Raw genomic sequence first — 21,044 nt, 5'->3', positions numbered from 1 at the left:
ACCACAATGCAACACCACAACAAACCACATTCCATTATGTCGCAACAACACGATGTATCAACGAGAAACACACATTATCACTGTCACACGCTCCCACACACCACAATACACATATACACACAACAGTACCACAACAACACACACAACAGTACCACAACAACACACACAACAGTACCACAAGAACACACACCACAGTACCACAAGAACACACACCACAGTACCACAAGAACACACACTACAGTACCACAAGAACACACACCACAGCACCACAACAACACACACCACAGCACCACAACAACACACACCACAGCACCACAACAACACACACCACAGCACCACAACAACACACACCACAGCACCACAACAACACACACCACAATATCACAACAATACACACACCGCAGGACAACAATACACACACACAACAGTACCATAACAACACACACATCACGGTACCACAACAACACACACAGCAGTGCCATAACAATACACACACCACGGTACTATAACAACACAAGCCACAGTACCACAACAACACACACCATAGTAACACAACAACACACACCACAGTATCACAAAAATACACACCACAGTACCACAACAACACACACCATAGTACCACAACACACACACTATAGTACCACAACACACACCACAGTACCACCACCACCACCACCAGTACAACCACACACTCATACACAGGAGTACCGTTACAGCCACCAGCAGCACAATGATGCCTCCCTCACCACAGTACCACAACACAGCAGCACAATACACCACAGCAGCACAACCACGCACTATCAACCACCACATTACTACAACAAGGCTCTAAATTATCAGAACTAACAAGGCGACAGAACGCAAATGACACATCGGGATCACTACATTAATCCACATCGTAAGCACCGTAACACCAAACATGCCGCTACACCCACACTATATCACACCATCACTACATCAACACCCTACACCAGAGCTACTACACTACACGACACCAAAAAATTAAACCACACCATCACACTGTATCACTACCACTACACAGCACCAGATTAATACATTACACCACCGCCACCACCACACTACACCACCACCACCATACTACACCACCAGCACCACACTACGCCACTACCACCAAGCAATATATTACACAGCAACCTCCACGGAGCCACATATACCACACTACATCACTATCACAAAACAACACCACACCTACACAGCACACCATAGCAACATTATACTGTACACTACATCAACACAGTAAATCACCACTACCACACTACACAACAAAATGTGCCACATCAACACTGCACCACACCGATACACTACAGCACTACCACACTACATCACAATGCAAAAACATCACCACAGTAATACACACCACCATGACCACCAAACGCATACAGTAACCCTCATCATCTTAGCAAAGACCACTCGTACTGAAAGGGTAGCGTCTGTTAGGCAGTATGCTATTATAGGCCCACAAATTCAACCCCATCTTACACTGGCATATACGGACGCACGCAAGAAAGCAAACACGCGCGCACGCACGCACGCGCACACACACACACACACACACACACACACACACACACACACACACACACACACACACACACACACACACACACATATATATATACTGTATATATATCATGCAATCCTACATTGCTCCATGTGGAGCGTAGGAGCCCGGGGCTAGGCGCCACTAGGCGCCAAAATTGGAGTTATATATATATATATATATATATATATATATATATATATATATATATATATATATATATATACACACACACACACACACACAGCATCTGATGCCGTTAAGTATGGAGGTGAATCTCTCCTAAACTTGACAGAATACATATAGTCTGGCAGTAGTAAAAATAAACTAAAGGACATGAAGTGTTAGCATGTAGTAACCAGTTCTGTATCTGTATCTATAAGAGTCTACTTTAAGTCCACTGCAGGAGTAGACCTTCTCCTTGGATGCAGAGTGACATCCAGAATTAACCTTTTACCATGTTGGTGGATGTACCAATGGGGGGAGGGTTGTCTCAAGGAATAGATGCATACTAAATTGAGTGTTGTACTAGCTGTCTGAAAGCCACAGTCTACCTATGTCATCGGTATAACAGACAGGGTGACAACATAAGGGAAAGCAAACAGCAACAGGCCTATTGGTCCTTTCGAGGCAGTTTTATAGGATGGTTTATAAGTAACTTTGTAATATGCAAGTACTGTATCATTCAACCAACACCTACCTTAAATATCCGTCTCGGCGTGGACTCGAACCCTAGACTCAGACTACACGCAGTAAGACATAAGTGTGCTACCACCCAAGGTCTAGTGAGACCTTGCTACCACCAAGCCCCCACAGCTCTACCGACCAATACTCTACATCCCATTTCATTCCTCACACTCCCATCCCTGATAACACACATGACTGGGATTTTCTTCATGCCTTCACTACAGGTTAAATATAATAGTCTGGCGGTAGCAAGAATATAGTAAATAAAATGAGTAACTATCTAGCCCCAAACATTCCCTGGTTTACCCTCAATCCCGGTACATCCCACCACAGTTCCATCCTCGGTAAATATATAAGGGGGTCTTAACGCCTTCACCACCAGGGGGTCTCTCTCAACCTGAATAAATTAACGTGGAGGTAGTAAGGGCGAAGTAATAAAGACAACACCATACTGAAGCATATAATTAAGGTTGCTTCTTGCTCTTTCAAAACGAGAAGTCTCCTAACTGAATAAAATAATCTGGTGGTAGAAGGAATAAGATAAAAAAAAAAAAACTATACCCCACCTCCATCACACACACACGAAGGGGGGGTGTCTCCAAATAAAATGAGTAAACTAGTCTGGCTCTAGCACAACACATCACAGTGAAAAGTTTATAATGTAACCTACCATCCCATCCTCATCTCTAACACCCGCCACCTCAGTCAAAGTATATGAGTTGGTCTTTCTCTACCGGAATAAAAAACAGTTTAGTAGCAGAAGGAATATTTGACAACAAGTGAAGGTGTTAAAAATTACCGTGTCACCCTGGTCCTTGGCACACATGTCGAGGAAAACATATGAGGCTGTGTTCCTAGCTGAATAAACGTCTGGCGGCAGCGGGAATAGGGTCACAGAAACATCACATTGACCGGACTAAAAATTTCCCCGGCCGCTCAGATCTCTAACAAACAAGTCGAGGAAAGTTTATGTATGTTTTTCTGTAGGTAATAGAAATCAGACAAAACCGCTGTGAAATGGTTAAAACTTTCTGGCCAGACTCATCCCTGACACCAAGGTCGAGGTACAGTATGTTGGTCTACAATTCTTGGCATCTTACTGTATGTACGAGGGATCATTCTTAAGCAGAATAAATGTCTGGCGATGCAGGATTAAAGTAAGACAAACCCTGTATTGATGGACTAGACGTTTTTCTTGATGGTAATCATTTCTCACATAAAAACGTCTTTCCACGTGAAATATGAGTGAAGAGTATCATTTACGACCCCTCAATGACAGGTACATTAAGCTAGATGAAACAGTTTGGCGGTAACAGGAACCATACTAGACACCAATGTCCTAAACAACGTCCAACGCCAGCCTAATCCGTGAAAAATATGAGGTAAAGTATGAGGATGTATACTGCAAGTGTTCCATTCTATGTCTAGCTACCTCATACCCTCACACCCTACTCTACCAGTATAAGGGTGTGTTGCTAGCGCCCCCTCCCTTACACTCCCACCCATCCTGGCACCCTCCTATCTCAACGAATTATGCACCAGGGCGAATAATGGACCGAGTGTGTGTGTGTGTGTGTGTGTGTGTGTGTGTGTGTGTGTGTGTGTGTGTGTGTGTGTGTGTGTGTGTGTGTGTGTGTGTGTGTGTGTGCGTGCGTGCGTGCGTGCGCGCGCGCTTATCTATACATCTCAATATATTCATGCATGTTTGCCTGTGCTCATCCACCATCAAACACACCCACTCCTCTCTTTTCCGTGCCCCAGGCACTAGGCATCTTTCCTCCCACTCTCCCATACATACCGGTACCGGTACAATGGACAACAGTTGTTTCTCTACTTATGTCTTCCAAGCTAACAAAATATGGTTCTGCGTAATGTGAAGAATGCCTCTCAGACAGTTCTAGCATAAACAAATTCAGAAAACCATCAGTATTTCAGATACAGTGCGATTTCTCGTCCCTGGTAACATAAGCAATCAACTGCATTTAAATCTTTATGTACAACCGCACACCACCCACACATTCAAGATTGAGCGCGTGTGTCTACCAGTCCTCTGTTGTTCCAACATATGGATCAGAAATCTTGATTTCATCAAAAAGACTTCTGAGGTTAAAAGATGAATGCGCTCCTTCAGCTTGAACAAAACCTTGAAACCTTGAACAAAATAATTTGACCACAATGTTTCACAAGAATGACTGGAATGTTCAACTTTTCTTTTCTTTCTGTTCTTTTTTCTTTCACTATATATATATATATATATATATATATATATATATATATATATATATATGAGACAACCAGGAAGCTGGTTTGTACATCGGTCAGAGTGTTACTGTGTTTGTGGGGCAATACTGCGGACGATTACTACCAAATAAACTTAATACAAACATTTCAGGACAACTTTATATACCCCCCCAAAAAAAAAGAGGGGGGGGGGATGAAAGTACAGCAGCAGCAAGCTAGCCTCTAAGCTTCAAGTGGCGGGCTAGGAAAGTCCCCAGACACAGCAGGAGACAACGGCATCCCCACCCAACAGCACACCAGACACCCATAAAACACACAACACACAGATCACACCCCCGCCACACACACGCATTACCGCCAACACCACACCCCCGCCACATCACCAACCCATATATGGCCACCTTCTATATACCTGCACGGATGTACACTCAACACAAACATCGATGCTCCCGCTATTTTTCTTAAACAAAGGATGCTAAACTTTGAAATACTGTACTGTGTGTTCTGTTTCAGTGAGTGCACGGCATATTTCTGTCACGTTACTCATTAATACAAACAGTGCAAGGACGTCCTTTTCTATCCTCGTCATCTTACTTTCAGGCCTGTTTATGAGCATACAGTATAGTAGTGACTTTTTGAAAACGGAGTACTTAAATATAGATTTCTTCAACTCATTCATCACAAGAGTGAATGGAGACGTAGGGAGCAGCTGACCCCACGCAAGAGACGGCGCCCTGCCAAGCTGGACCGGGTCCTCCTCGCATTACGCAAAACAGAATGAGAAAATTCTGTTTCCGGACAAGAGGAGTATCTGCGGCTCTCCACCTAGGTCAACAGCGGCACCTCGTGAAGGCTCACTAGGATCCAACGCACCGTTCTTTGTACTGACCCTTTCTTCTTACAAACCCATAACATTAATTAGAACACCGTCAAAGGCAACTGAACACTTCATTTTTACCAGTCACTCACCATGTTCCCCTTGCTTCTTCACAACACGGATTTAGAGCACTGCACTCTCTCACAACTATACTCACTACAGCACAAGATTGGAAAAAATCACCGATATTATTTTAAATTTAAAAAAATAGATTTTTTATTTAAATCGGATTTTTTTTTTAAATTTAAATCAGATTTTTTTTAATCTGTGATTTTTTCCCCCAACCTTGTTTGTGCCTTTGGGAATTCTGTCGGAAGAGTACCATACTGGGTCTTTTTTTCCTCCCACTTGCTGCAATGCGTCCATTAGGCATGATTATATATCACTGTTCAAAGAAACGGACTTACAAAACTGAATGTGAATGGGAGGTGGGAGTAAGGCAGTGCACCACAGGCTAGCACTTCTTGGTATGGGGGAGGTTACTCACACTCAGGGTTGGAAAAAATGGCATATATATATATATATATATATATATATATATATATATATATATATTTCAATCTTTAATATTTTATTTAAATCAGATTTTTAAATATAAACTGATTGTTTTATTTAATTGGATTTTTTTTTTCACTTTTATGGAGACTTTTTTTTTTTTTGTACTAAGCCTTTACCAATATTAAATGAAATCATATTTTGGTATCATACATTCAACACCCAAAAGTTGCTGTGCAACTTGAAAAGACATGATGCATTAAAGGCTTTCGTAACAGGAGCACTTATTATTATCAAAGAGCCTTCTTTCCTCTGTTTTTTAATAATTGCCTTGTAACAAAAGGCTCTCACTTGTGCCTGACTTGATCAAGATCAGTACAGGAAGAGTACAGGCCAAGCAGACTTGATGCATCTGTACGATACACATCCATCACATTCTGTCTTCTTCATTTTTACTGTGTTTATTCTAAAAATATCAATTTTGATTTAAATCATTATTTTTTCACTCTGACTGAAATCGACTTAAATCACATGATTTAAATCATTTGATTTAAATCCTAACAACCCTGCTACAACACCTTGCAAACCATACAAAATACCGTCCTACGTATCACCACTGGATGCACAAAAACCACTACCACAGCTCACTGACACTCTGAAATTATAAAATCCTTTCTGTCAGAGGCTACCATGATAAGAGAGGCAAACCAATCGATGCAGCCTGTACCAATACACACCACTCGTCACTGCATGACAGACACAAAACACAACACATAAGCACAGAAGACAATCACCACACAAGCATTATCAAACCCTTTACAATAATATCCCACCTCCAGACATTCAGACAACAGCAATGAAGAAACTTCTTCATACTCACTTCACCCCCAGGGCAATACATCACCTCGATCAGAATACTGGATTACAAGCTCCCCTCCCGACATCCACCCACTGGAGGTGTACTTAAATACAGATGACAGAGTTCATCTAGCTAGGCTTAGAGCAGGAATTCAACCAGCCCTCCTCAGTTACCAGTTTAGGTTGGGTGGAATCACAGACGCCACATGCCCAGCTTGTGAATAAGCCCACACAGCATAACACACATAATGGAGCACTGCACAGCAGTGGGGGGAGGCGGTGGCTCAATCGCTAGAGAGGTGGCCTGCAGTCCTAACGGACCCAGGTTCAAATCCACGCCGGGGCAGGGAACAGTTTAAGGATTTGAATTTCATTAAATCAGGCTTTACTGATCTACCAGAATCCCCGCCGACATGTCGTAAAATTACCCCCGCTAATACCAATACACTAGTCCTGCATGAGACAGCCCTAGCATTTATTCAGTATGGACGGTGGGTGTTAGCGCCGAAGTGGTGACATGTGGAGGTGTATGGTATGTAGGAGAACTGCTGGGCCTTGTTAGCAGGCTGTGAAGCCTATGCCCAGAGTCGGACAAATAGAATATATATATATATATATATATATATATATATATATATACCACAATAAGACGCAGACACACTATCCATGGTGTAAGGAACTTATGGGACAACTCCATAAAGACAGCTGCTTACCTGCAGTCGGCGAGACTGCTCGATCAGATGGACAGGGGTTGTGCAACAACAAGAACAAAAACTACCAAGGCACTCTCAACCCGAAAGACAGCATTTATTAGCAGAAAGAGTCACACTGCTCTTCGGGCTGAAGGGTTTAAATTAACGAAATTTGGCGTCAGCCTGAATTTTCAGTTACTCAGTATTACCAGACACATTGAAATATACTGAGAAATATCGCTTCGTTCCAACTACTGTATACTGAACATAGGGTGGTTTGATATTTCTTTCGGTGGGTGTACGTTCCACATCAATTGTAGTGCCTCTGCCACGTCTATACTCTCTCATACACAGTGCTGAATGACTAATGAAACTAATGTGGCTGGTCTCATTAGCTTCCACCTCATTTTAACTTCTCTCGGCATTTAACCCATTAACGTGGTAGGTGGAGGAGCACCCATCATCCACTCCCGTGAAGTAGTTCTACCCTTAGATGACAATTCACTACGTGACAAACCAAACTGGTTCTTGTTAATCCAGGAATCATCTACTACAATGTGTGGTAAGCATACAACCTAACGGGCGCCTGGTGATCCGCTGACTTCAGGCGCTCCAGAAGGATGTGGCCCATGAGGGAATACCACTCAGGGGTTTACAACTGGTCACTCTGGCTTTGAATGTCTGGACTAAATACTCCAGCCCCGGACTCCAATGTTCCTGATGGAACAATAAAGGATTAGATGATACCACTTCGTCTTGTGTTTCAACATGTAAAGCACAACAAGAGTCTCTCTCTCTCTCTCTCTCTCTACTCCACGGTGGCAGGTGGTATGATCAACAGGAAAACATCCACTTCAATACGATGATCAGTTATTCTAAATTATATTCTGCTACTTTCAGTTTGCTAAATCTATACAACTAGTGAGATTTATCAAGGCGAAGTGGTTAGATACCGCCTTCAATAATTCGATACAAGAGATTTACCGTAAACTGGGAAAATCTGTCTGTACGTAGCAAGAATATAAAAAAATATCCTCGTGGTGAAGACGTTACTTCATACCGGTGGGTGACGATGAAAGGAACGATGGCGATAAAGGAGAAAATAAATCAAAAGAATACATACAAGGTAGACGATGAGTAGATAAGAAATGTATTGACGCCGTCGAAATCCTTCCTTTATTTTTTCATACCTCCAGACTGTGTTCTTTAGCTCAAGGAAAACTTCTCACTGCAGGGTTTATTAAAGACTATATCTAACCCCTCCAGTTCGACGACTCTCCTACGCTAAGTACAGTCAATCGTTTAATGGCAGTAAGAATTAAAAAAAAAAAAAAACTACGTCAGCGGAGTGACGTGGTTAATTCACTGGCTACGAGGACGTCTTTTGTATTCCTAAGCGTCCACACGTGTGTTGGAATAAGTGCTGGCAACATGTAAGCAACACAATAACGAACAAGATGCAAACATGTTGGAAACAGCAGCGTCCAGATGAGGATGGCAACATCACGATGAAGTCTCAGTTGCCTGGTATGGACACACTCATCCCATCAACTTTGCTGCCAGTAGGTTCGAAGCTGCACTGAAACACGTTTGCATATATCTGTCCAAATAATGCTACATACATGTATCTAAACATGTTGCCAACTGTGTTGTCAACACATGCTCCAGGGCACGTGTGAACGCGCACTAAGAGACATTCGTCTTCCAAAGACTTCATCCGGCGTATGTGAAACTTTCAAACTGGAGGGATCCGCGGTGATGTCTCCCCCTTAACTGAAGAAAATAATCTGGTAGCAAGAATAAAACAAACAAAGGAAGTCATCGTATTATAAGTGGTGGTGCTGCGTGAAAAAGTACGGCCTCATACACAAGAACACAATAAAAAACAAAGCGGGTGTGTTCGTGGACAAAAATACTTGTAATTAAGATTGTAAGAATTAAACAACAAACTCACCCCTATAATCAGTTTCTTTTTACCTGACAGAACTAAGCCTTTCTTGATTATTAATAATCGTGGTTGCATGATATTCGACGAGTATTATTTACGACATGGGAACGAGACTCTTGGGTCACTGGTCTAATCCACCCTCCAGTCTGACTACACCTGGTCATCAACTGAACTGTAAGAAAGTTGGGTTCTTCGCCAAGTTAATACAAACGTGCTATAGCTGTTTAAATAACTGTGTTGCTACATAAAATTAACCATTTCACTCCTATGATGTATTTCTTGGTAAATTCCAGCTGTTCCTTGACGACCTTGTTTATCTTGGGAGAAAATTTTCGAACGGGAGAGATTAGAAGTAGACTTAATATACCCATTCACTAAAATAATCCTTCCTATATTGAATAAAAACGTCTGGTGGCATCCTAATGAAAATGACGTCATCGCACAAAAAAAAAAAAAAAAAAAGACTCCCTGCACAACCTAGGCACCATCACCTCAGAATATCACACCTCGCGACACCATCACCTCACCTCACCACACAACATCCAACGCACATCACACCATAGCGCTCAACAACACGACATTTACAAGTACTACTAATCTCAGTACAAAATTCACCTACTTATGTCACCCTGGCCCCCAACAGTCAGATAATACACCACCACCACGGCAGCTCACCACAGTACAACACCACATCCATAACCAGCCACCACACTCGAAACACTTTAATAATCCAGCTACAAAAATCGCCTACCTACCTAACCCTACGTCCCTACAGACACATACCATTACCACAGTTTACCACAATACTCCAACACCACAGCTCGTCACAACACACCACCATCATTCATTACCATCCACCACACTCACCACAAGGCTTTAATAATTTAACCACAAAAATCGCCCGCGTCACCCTCGCCCCGTACAAACATATACTATTAATCAGTTTACCACCATACACCACCACATGTATTACCCAACACTACACAATATATATATATATATATATATATATATATATATATATATATATATATATATATATATATATATATATATATATATATATATATATGGTAGGTGGGGGCGCTCACCATCCACTCACTCGATGTAGTGCTGGTCTCGGGGTTCTGCCCTTTCCTCTCCTCCATCCTCTTTCCTTCCACCCTCTTCTATCTATCTTTCCTTCAGTCTTTCCTCATCCTTCTACCTACGGGTGGCTTTACACTCCCTCTTCCGTCTTTCTTTCCTTCATTCTTTCCTCTTCCTTCTGCCTGTGGGTGACTTTGCACTGAGTGACAAGCCAAATGGTTTCCTGTACGTCAGGAAACCATTTACTACGCTGGGTGGTAACCAAATAACCAAATTTTGGCGCCTGGTGGTTTAGTGGGTAATTATTGCGCTCCAGTCGGATTGAGCCGGTAAAGGTTTATATCCAAGGTATGGTTGGGGTTTACTGCTCACGTAATGCCACTCAGGGATGAGTGAAGCTGGTCACTCTCATCTTAAATGTCAGGACCAACTGCCTAGCCACGGGCTCCAAAGCTTCTCATGGGGCAACGTAGGACTGGATGATGGACGGATGGAATGGATATATATATATATATATATATATATATATATAATATAATACCTACCTCACCTTACGGCCTAAAACACACATACCATCAGCTGGTTACATTACACCACCATTTCCACTGCCAACCATCTCACACTACAAAATATTCAATGAAAATCATCCCAATCTTGGCTATTACACACACACACACGCACACACACACACACACACACACACACACACACACACACACACACACACACACACACACACACACACACACACACACACACACACACAATGGTATGGAAGAATCAAAGAGATATGTGACCTGAACAATCGTCCATGCTTGTTCCCTTGTACCAACAGTCTAACCATTCCAGAAGCAGTTGAAGCCATAACATCAATGTCATTTAAACAACACATCACATACATTAAAAATAAAATAACACCAAGACTCAATGCCTTGAGGTCACTTGCCTATTCAACATTCGGACACAACAAAGAAACCACCACCACAGTATACAAACAATATATACGTTCAGTGATGAATTATGCAAGCCTTTCCTGGGCTCCTAACCTCACCAAAACACAGAACACTCTACAGACCATACAGAACAAGGCCTTAAAAATAATCACAGGCTGCACAGCTGCTACACCCACAGACCACCTACATCAAGAAACCAAAGTCCTCAAAGTCAAGGATCACCTAGACATGAGAGGCACCCAGTTTCTTGCTGCAGCCTCCACAAACCCGCAACATCCATTATATTACATGGTAGCACATCCACCCACACCAAGAAACATCAAAACAACACCCAGCACACGATAACATACACAGATACTGTCATCTCTCCCCCCTCGCCCACCTCAGACCAGCTTCCAGAAGCATATCCACACTCAGATCACTCGCCGCTCCATTCAGTCACTTAAAGACAACACACAGCTGCATGCACGGGCTCCTGACATCCACCCTTCTGAAACCTATCTCCCTCGTGAGGACAGGGTCCACCTGGCCAGGCTGAGATGTGGGCACCATCCAACCCTCTTAAGCTACCAGAAGAGGCTGGATGACTCCGTCGCTGATGCCTGTCCAGGATGCAACACAGCACCCCATACTATTAAGCACATTATGGAAGACTGCACTGCACACAATCACCTACGCCAACAACACAACCTACACTCTTTGAGAGCTCTGTGGGAAAGCCCGGTCTCGGCCATGGCCTTCCTAAGGGACTCGGGGCTGTTCGGCCAGACTGCCTAGGGAACAACTACTACTACACCCATTTTGCTTCTATCTGCCAGTGCCTCCCCAGACTGGACCCCACCCACCTCCCTGCCTACCTTCCAGCTCCTGCACCTCCCCCGCTCGTCGATGAACTCGATGTTTACAGAAAGTTGCAGACCTACCAGAACAACTGAGACCATCACACCTCTTGATCTACCGATAAAGCTACTAAAACAGTTTGCACCAGAACTCTCTAAACCACTGTGCTCCATCATTAATGCATCCATTCAGCAATCCAAATCACCATCCACTTAAAAGAAATTGTATGTCACAGCCATACCCAAAGTTACCAACCCACCTACTTTCAACGACCTCCGCCCCATCACCATCACCCTTACACCCAGTCTACTTTGTGAAAGCTTTGTTGCTAAATGGATTTATGAAGACACGGCACCAAACATAGACACACAGTTTGTCAACGTGAAGACATCTTCCACCACCCACTGCTTAATCAGTCTGCTAGACTTTATTTACACAAGCTTAGCAAAGAGGAAAACTTCCGTTGCAGCCACTTTCATCGACTTCACAAAAGCATTCGACCTCGTTAACCACACCACAGTAGTCAACAATGCTGTGAAAATGAGTGTCACAGCGAGTCAGAGAACAATCTGCTCGTCACAAGGGGGCAGGGGGGTTACCTCCAGCTTCCATTCCCTCACCTGCGGTGTGCCACAGGTGACCAGGATGGGACCTCTTTGTTTCCTTATCCTAATCAACGACGCCCTCACTGACACCAACTTTCGATGGAAATATGTTGACGACTCTACCATCACCATAGCAGTCAATAACCCAAACCCTAACCTAGACTACCTCACTTTGTAGCAAAATCTTGACAATCTCCTGGAATGGACACAATAAAATGATGTCACCATCAACTTCACAAAACTGTCATCATGCAGTCTGACCTGGCCACTACTCCCACCCCACCCTTCTCCTTTAATCTGCACGACCACACCCTTGAGCTAGTCCAGACTATCAAGTTTCTCGGCATCACTTTGAATAGCAAACTACGCTGAGACCAACAAACAGCTTCCATCCTTCAATCCGCCTCTTTCAGGTTCTGCATGTTGCGAAGACTCAAGTCTTTTGGTCTTCCCACGGTGGAACTTTGCAACATCTACCGATTTCATACTTCCGAAACTGATATATGCCTAACCAGTATGGTCACCAAGTCTCAATGCAACACACAAGCAAAGATTAGAGTCTGTCCGAAAGCGTGCTACAAAGATAATTCTTGGCCTAGCATATGTAAATATGCCACCTCACTTCAAACTCACAGCTTCACAACCATCAAGAATACCTCCGCCAGTTTGGACTCAAAACTCCTGAACAATCCTCGTCACTGCTTGCTCCCTCCCCCAGCCCCAACACCACCTCACACCATCCGTACCAACAACAAGTTACTATGAAATAGAGCAGGAAATGATCGTTATAAGTATTGTCCGAATGATCAACCAACACTAGCTAACAACGTCTCCACCAATCTGTTTTCTTTTTCTTATTTTTCCTCAAGTAAACCTAGTTATTATCACTTTTTTCAGTAAATTTGGCCGATATACAGTATTAACTTTCAAGGTAGTGCTCGTCGTTTACTAATGTTACATTTTAACTCTTTTATGTATATTTTCATCCTCAGGGCTGCCTTGCCTTAATAAACAGTGTATTACTATTATTATTATTATTATTATTACACACACACACACACACACACACACACACACCACTACCACAGCTCACCACAATACATAATCCATTACATTCACCACCACTACAACACCACGTCTGTAATCAAGCAAGGCCCCATAGACACAAACCACTACCGCACCACATCTCACCACCACCGAGCAGCAGCATCGCAGCTCACAACAATACATCACCATCTTCATAACCTCCCACCACAGTCAATAACCTCTTAATAATATAAAATATAATCACCTAGGTATCCCAATCTCTGTCCTTACACACACACACACACACACACACACACACACACCAATTCCATATATCTACCACAGGTCACCACAATACACCACCGCATTCATAACCCACCACAACACTTTCACCACCTCTAAAAATTGAAGATGGCCCTCCTCAAGACACATCATCACCACATCCCACCGTCACCACACATCACCACAACAGTTCACCACAATACATCACTATGATATATAACTCATTAATCACCATCACAACACCCTCACCACAGCTCACCACCAATACCATCACAACTCACCGCTACACCACCGCCACAGCCCACCACAATACACCACCATATACATAACCCACCACAGCCACCACCACCACCACTACATCTTCTCCACTTCTAAAAACTGAGCGAGGCCCCCACAGACCCTCCTCATATACAAACCATTTCCCCTTGTCTGGCGGCGCACAGGGGCACAGACCGTGTTCCGTAAGAAAGTTTAATATTTCAACACCCTGGCCCCAAGTTTTTAATTCATTTACCCCGAAGTCAGCGGGGAAATGCCTAGAAATTAATCCCAGAGGTGGAGGGGGAGAGCCGCCTTTATGTTGGGCTTCCCTATGCCTACCTTACCTCACCTGCCTACCTACATATTTCATAACTACCTGTATACCTGCTCACTCTACTTAGTTCATCAAACGCCTCTCTATGCCTGCTTAATCCCGTCACTAGGAGAGGTGGTTTATAAGACGAATAAAGTTTGTTGGCTGCGATAAGATTTACATAACAGAATCATTGTACTGAAGGAGAAAAGGAGATGTATCGTATTTCTATTGGACGTCTTTTCTGAGTTGAATAAAATCGTCGGATGTTGGCAAGAAGTGTTAAAAAAAGGAGGGGGGACAATCACAATAAGGTTAATGGAGGTTGTTTCTAATATTGAAAAAAAAAAAAAAAAAAAAGACCCTAAGAGGAACAAAACTGACATGATAGGAAGTCTCAAATTCAAGACATGGTAACAAAAAGGTTACCTGTGACTTATGCCTATCGTCTTACACTTATCTTACCAATCCCTAGTTTACCCAAATAATCCCTACCCAGCACCATCTACTAACACACACCCCTCCTCCTCCTCCTCACACCTGACCACGCCTCCCCTCGCTTATACAATTCTTATCTCAAACTTTTCCCGGTGAATATGTGAAAGGAGGCGTTTGGCAGCTGAGTGTGTGTGTGTGTGTGTGTGTGTGTGTGTGTGTGTGTGTGTGTGTGTGTGTGTGTTTTCCTCCCCCCTCTGCCCCCTGCTGTGTGTATTCCAGTCTTGTGGGGGATGCCCTAAGTGGGAGATGCTCTTGTATTTGTAAGAGGGCAGAGAAGAAGACAAGGACTCGGGTGAAAGGCTGCAGAAAAAGAAGGTAATGAAGGAAGGCGGCTTGGGGTGTGGCTGTGTGAAGAGTGACACAGTCTCTAACACATGATGGTGGTCTAGTTAGTGGAGTAAGTCCTTCACCTCGAAGACGCTATTTCTATATTAACTCCTTCGCTTCAAGAAAGTGACTTTTAGTTATATTTTTTGTACTGTATCACCAGACGCTTATACTCAGTTCTGAAGAGTATTTTGAGACTGGATAGGTTAGACTGAGCCTTCATCATCTTTTTGGCTATAAGAAATCTATCCAACATCGCATAAAATCGTCTACAGGTAGCAAGAATAACCCTACACAAAACGTCCTCGGTATGAAGGAGTTAAGCCACAGGTCGGCTTATTCCGCAGAACTCACATCAGATGGACAACTTGGGTAACAAAGCGGGTAATCAAAGATGGAAAGATAGAATGGTGATGGCAGGAAACCAAACGGAAGGATAAAATCCCTTTGTACACCGGACTGGAATGAATCAGGCTAACAACCAATTCCAGTATTGTTGGTGAAGAGTTAAGAAACCTGGAAGAGTCTTTCCCTAGCTTCTACACTTCGTCCATCCACTTCATTCTGGGTTTGCTTTTCTCTCCCTCTCTCCTTCCACCTCACGCACACACACTCTTTCGGTCTGGCTTTCATTTTCTGTTCGTTCCACATGTCCACACTACCCCAGAGTACTCCTGAGCACATCCACAGGAACACAACACTGCTTCTGAACTTCCTCATTTGCCTGCCTGTCGCTCTATGTTACTCACACACTCCTCTCAGACAACTCATTTCAACTCATCTAACTCTTGAATTTTTTACTTTTCAGGAGTGTAGCGCTCTCCATGCTATCATACAACTCTTTTACCTCCATGATAACTTCACTATTCCTTGTTGCCACATGCAGTGTACTGGGACAACAGTTCGCTTACTATTCCACTTCCTCTATTAAATACTTACGGCATGTCTATCACTTTCCTTACTGATGCTTCATGTCAGAATATTATCTATGGGCACGGAAACACAAGATTCTCTCAATTGTGAAATATTAGCTAGCAGAGATCAGAACTATTTGAAGTACACTATTAAGCGACCATTTGTCCCCAACTGTACCTGTAGCCCTCCTTCCCTGCTGTATTCAATTTAGCACTTCATCTTCTAAACTCCCATCCTTGCACATCACTCTATTAGATACTTGAAGGTAATCACGCTCTTTATCTCCAGGTCACTGAGTTTCATTACGCACCCCGTGACCTCATTCCTCTCATAAAAACATAAAGTATTCTTCTTCTGGATTCAGTTCTATATTTATTTTCTTACATACACTTCTACACTCAAACACCACGCCCTGCAGGTCCTTCTCGACTCCACTCAACAAATGATACCAGCAGCATCGCACAAACTCTCATTTTCTACCATTCACCTTCACTCAGACATACCACATCTATTAACACCTAAACGATGGCTAACTAGTTATGGGACGTATTGTAGGGAAGTCTTACAGTTTTATAAAGTTGAAGTCTGTGCGGGACGTGTGTAAAATATGCGACGTTTCAATAACCAGGTAAAAACCACTCTAATGACACACACACACATTCTCTCTCTCCAGCCTACGACCATCATCCATAATAACCTAGGGGAAGCCACAACTCGCACCCTTAATCCCTTCACTACCAAGAGGGTCCTTTCCCATATTAAGCATCAGGAAGGCCTCTCGTGCTAGAAAGGGAAAAACAATCACTATCTATTTATTCTGTTTACGTACGTTCCCTTTCATTACTGCTACCATCTTAATGAAGACTTGTAATTAACAGGTAATAAACACGGTGCAAAAATAAACCTATTCGATACTATGGAGTCTTTTATTTGATTTTTTTGCTGGGAACGAACGATTTTATTCAGGTGAGGCGTAACTTCGAACAGGTAAGATAAATAACAACAAACAGAAGCACTCAGAATCCCTCCTTACGCAGAAGTCCTTTTAGACCTAATGCTTATCAGCGTTAGGCGATTTTACTCTGCTTCGAGATATACCTGTAGTCAAGGATGTAAAAATTGTGTGTGTGTGTGTGTGTGTGTGTGTGTGTGTGTGTGTGTGTGTGTGTGTGAATTAGGCAGTGACAGGGAACAGGTAGGTACGCCAGTGTATCAACATTTCAACCACACACACACACACACACACACACACACACACACACACACACACACACACACACACACACACACACATACACACACACACACACACACGCTCTCTCTCTCTCTCTCTCTCTCTCCTACTTCACTTTCTTCCACGCTCTCATCTCCACCTTTTCCCTCGTCCCTTTTTTTCTTCGTCTCTGCCATTTTTTTAATTTCTTGCCCTTCCTTGTAGCCTAAACTTCAGCTGCATTTCTAACTATCTGATTTCTCTACAGCTGTTAATGGCCATCAATCTCTCCCCCATCCTGTGTTTCTCACCTTCATAATTCCTCGTCACTTCCCCTCTCCATTTCGTTATTTTTTCTTTTTTCCTTCCTTGCATTTGTTTTCTTCCCCCTTCATATTCCCACTCTACAGAAAGGGCAGGCCGCGTTTATTTTATTTATTTATTTATATTGAGGAGGAGGAGGAGGAGATGGTGGTTCTAATTACTGATGCCTCGCAACTGGGAATGTTACAGGAAAAGTTTTTACGGCTAACTCTGATAATATTAAGGCTATCTTATGGGGGGTTTAATTCCTATGGTATTTTTGGCATTTGCTGTAATCTCCTAGGTTTCATACACACCTCTGCTGTGGCATGAGGCTAAACAGTTTTGATGCGCTTATTCACTTCTACGCTCTTACTCCTCCTCCTTCCACTTCCCTTCTTTCTGCATTTACCCTCCACCCTTTGTATCCGCGCTCTTACCAGCTTCTTCTCCCTCTTTTCTCTTCTCTATCTCTCCACCCTTAACCTATTAACTCTTCCTCTTTTTTTTTTTTTATTCCACTTTCTCCTTTGCTCTTATCTTCTCCTCCCTCTCTCCTCCCACTATTCCTGTCCTTTAACGTTTGTCTCTTCCCTTCTGTTCCTCCTACTCCTAGCCCTTTTCCCTCCACGGCTTCCTTCCTTCCTCCATTTTCTTCTACGCTCTTACCTACCCTTTTTCCCTGTTTTCTCCTCTCCCGTTACCGTTTCTCTCTTCTCCTTTCTTCTTCTCCTAGCCCTTGTCCCTCCACACCTGCCTCCCTCCTCCCCCTGACCCCTGGTTCCTTTCCCTCCTAGCCCTTTTTCCTCCATGGTCCTCTCTCTCCAAGTCTTTTCTCTCCACGGTTTTCTCCCCCCTCCCTTTGTCCCTTCCCTACCGCCTTCCTAACCTAAGATACAACCCCCTCCCTCCCACACTGCACACCGCTTCATTCCTTATTCCACTCCACGCCCATACGCTGTAGTTTAGTGAATCATGTGGCGTCTCCAGCATTGCAATACCTAGTTTAGGTGTCAACAGTGAATTACAAAGCGCTAAATACAGTTGACGAGTGATGTGACGAGGAAGTGACTCAAGTCCCAAAGATGAGGGGAAAATACCGTCTTGTCATAACTCACATCTCGAAGAAATTGATGTAGCCATAATATCCTACAGAGTCCGCCTTACTGTTATATTAAAACACTGTAAAGCTACAGTCTATAGCTATGAATAGTCTCTTTGTAAGGTAAAATTATCTTAGGCTGCAAAAGTTAATTTTAAAAAGGTACGTCTTAGTACTGAACAAGTGAATGAGGACTTCTTAACCTATTCACTACGAAAAGTTAACTATATGTGGGGAAAAAAAAAAGTTTACTGGCAGCAGAAACAAAATCTAAAAGACGTCAATATTGTGATGGACTTAAACCTATCACTGGGGTAGGTACACTTCAGGCTAACACCAGACGATTTTGTTCAGCTCAGAGAAATCCTAGCAATCTAAGTGCTAAGGAAGACTGAGACAACGAATGCTCTGAACCCCTGAACCATCGCCAAAACCTGCTATACAAGAGGCTTCAGTAGCGCCGGAAGCCATAATTACCATCACTACACGATTCAAATTAAGTTAAATTTGATTAAGTTAGTTGTATTATTTCATGTTAAGTTGTTAGGTTAGATTAGGTTAAATACGAGTAATGTTAGGCTTGGTTTGGTTCGATTTGGTTTGGAGAGGTTGGGTTAAGACAGGATAGGTTACGTAAGGTCAAATAGGACTAGTCTAGGCTTGTCCGTGCAAGGTTACGTTAGGTGGAGTCTGATCGGCTTAATATACAGTAGATTAGGTTATATTACGTTATGTCAGGTGATGTTACCTTAGATTAGATTAGGCTGGGATACGTTAGAATATGTTATGTAAAATATGATTAGGTTTGGAAGGGTTACGTTAGATTTGGCTGTGTTTAAAGTTGGTGTCATACGAAACTAAGGCAAAGATTTTTGGTGTGCGACTGCAGCTCAGGGCCGTGCATAACAGAGTGGCTCGTGGCAAGATTTATAATGGGAACTAGAATTTATTTTCCAGCTGCCCAAGACGCCCTGGTGCCTGGCCCAGTGGGGTGCGGTGCTGCCCTCCCTCCCAGCCCTTGTACTGTACCTCCCACGGCCCTCCCTCCTTTCCCGTCCCTCCTTCTTTTTCTCCTCCTCCTCCTCCTCCTCCTCCTCCTCCTTCTTCTTCTTCTTCTATCTCTTCTTCTTCTTCCTCTACCTCTTCTTCTTCTTCACCTACCTTTCTTCTTCATCAAAACCATGTCCTTTTTCCTCCTCTCAACACTAGCCTGCCTCCCAGTTTTCTCCCTCACTCTTCTTCTCTGTTCACCCTTCACTTTACCTTAACAGCGGCCTATATCCACACTCTTACAGCCCAGTTATAGTCATCAGTCAAAACCCTTCTCAACCCTCACTCTTCACCCACACCCTTTTTCACCTTTATCTTCTCCACTTTCACCCTTCTCCAGCTTCACCCTCCTCCGCTTTGACTCTCCTCCTCTTCCATTCTCCCCCAATCTAACCCAACGTTCAGCTTGTAAGTTTATTTCCATCCTCATCTGTTCCCATTTTCATACTTATACTCTTCACTCTCGCCAAAAGCGGTATCGAAACATGCTTTCACTGCATCAACAAAGGATCAATCCATCTATGTAACTTTATGTTGCATCACCCTCCCCCATCCCCACCACCATCACCACACACAAACATAAATCTAACACTAGGCCACACAGAATGCTTAAATAACAACCTTCCCCCTCCATCCAACACAACACTTCACAAACAAATGCACTAACACAAAGCCACCAGTCACCCAACACCTCCGACACAACAAAATAGTTCATAAATCTCACCAAAACATTCCTCCCAAAGAAACTGTCCTCTCAAGAGAGACAAGAACGGACCTACTCATACCACGATGTGGCTGTCACCCCACCTTACTTCAGTACCAACACAAAACACAGTTCACGGCCACTCCCTGTTCCCTCACTATATTGCAGACCCCAAATCACAAAACATTCAACTCACATTCATAAC

The sequence above is a fragment of the Coenobita brevimanus genome, chromosome 26 (genome assembly GCF_032717465.1).
Source record: "Coenobita brevimanus isolate Jiangsu-jjx chromosome 26, ASM3271746v2, whole genome shotgun sequence".
In the NCBI taxonomy this organism is placed as follows: Eukaryota; Metazoa; Arthropoda; class Malacostraca; order Decapoda; family Coenobitidae; genus Coenobita; species Coenobita brevimanus.
Note: the sequence above shows the minus strand (reverse complement) of the source record.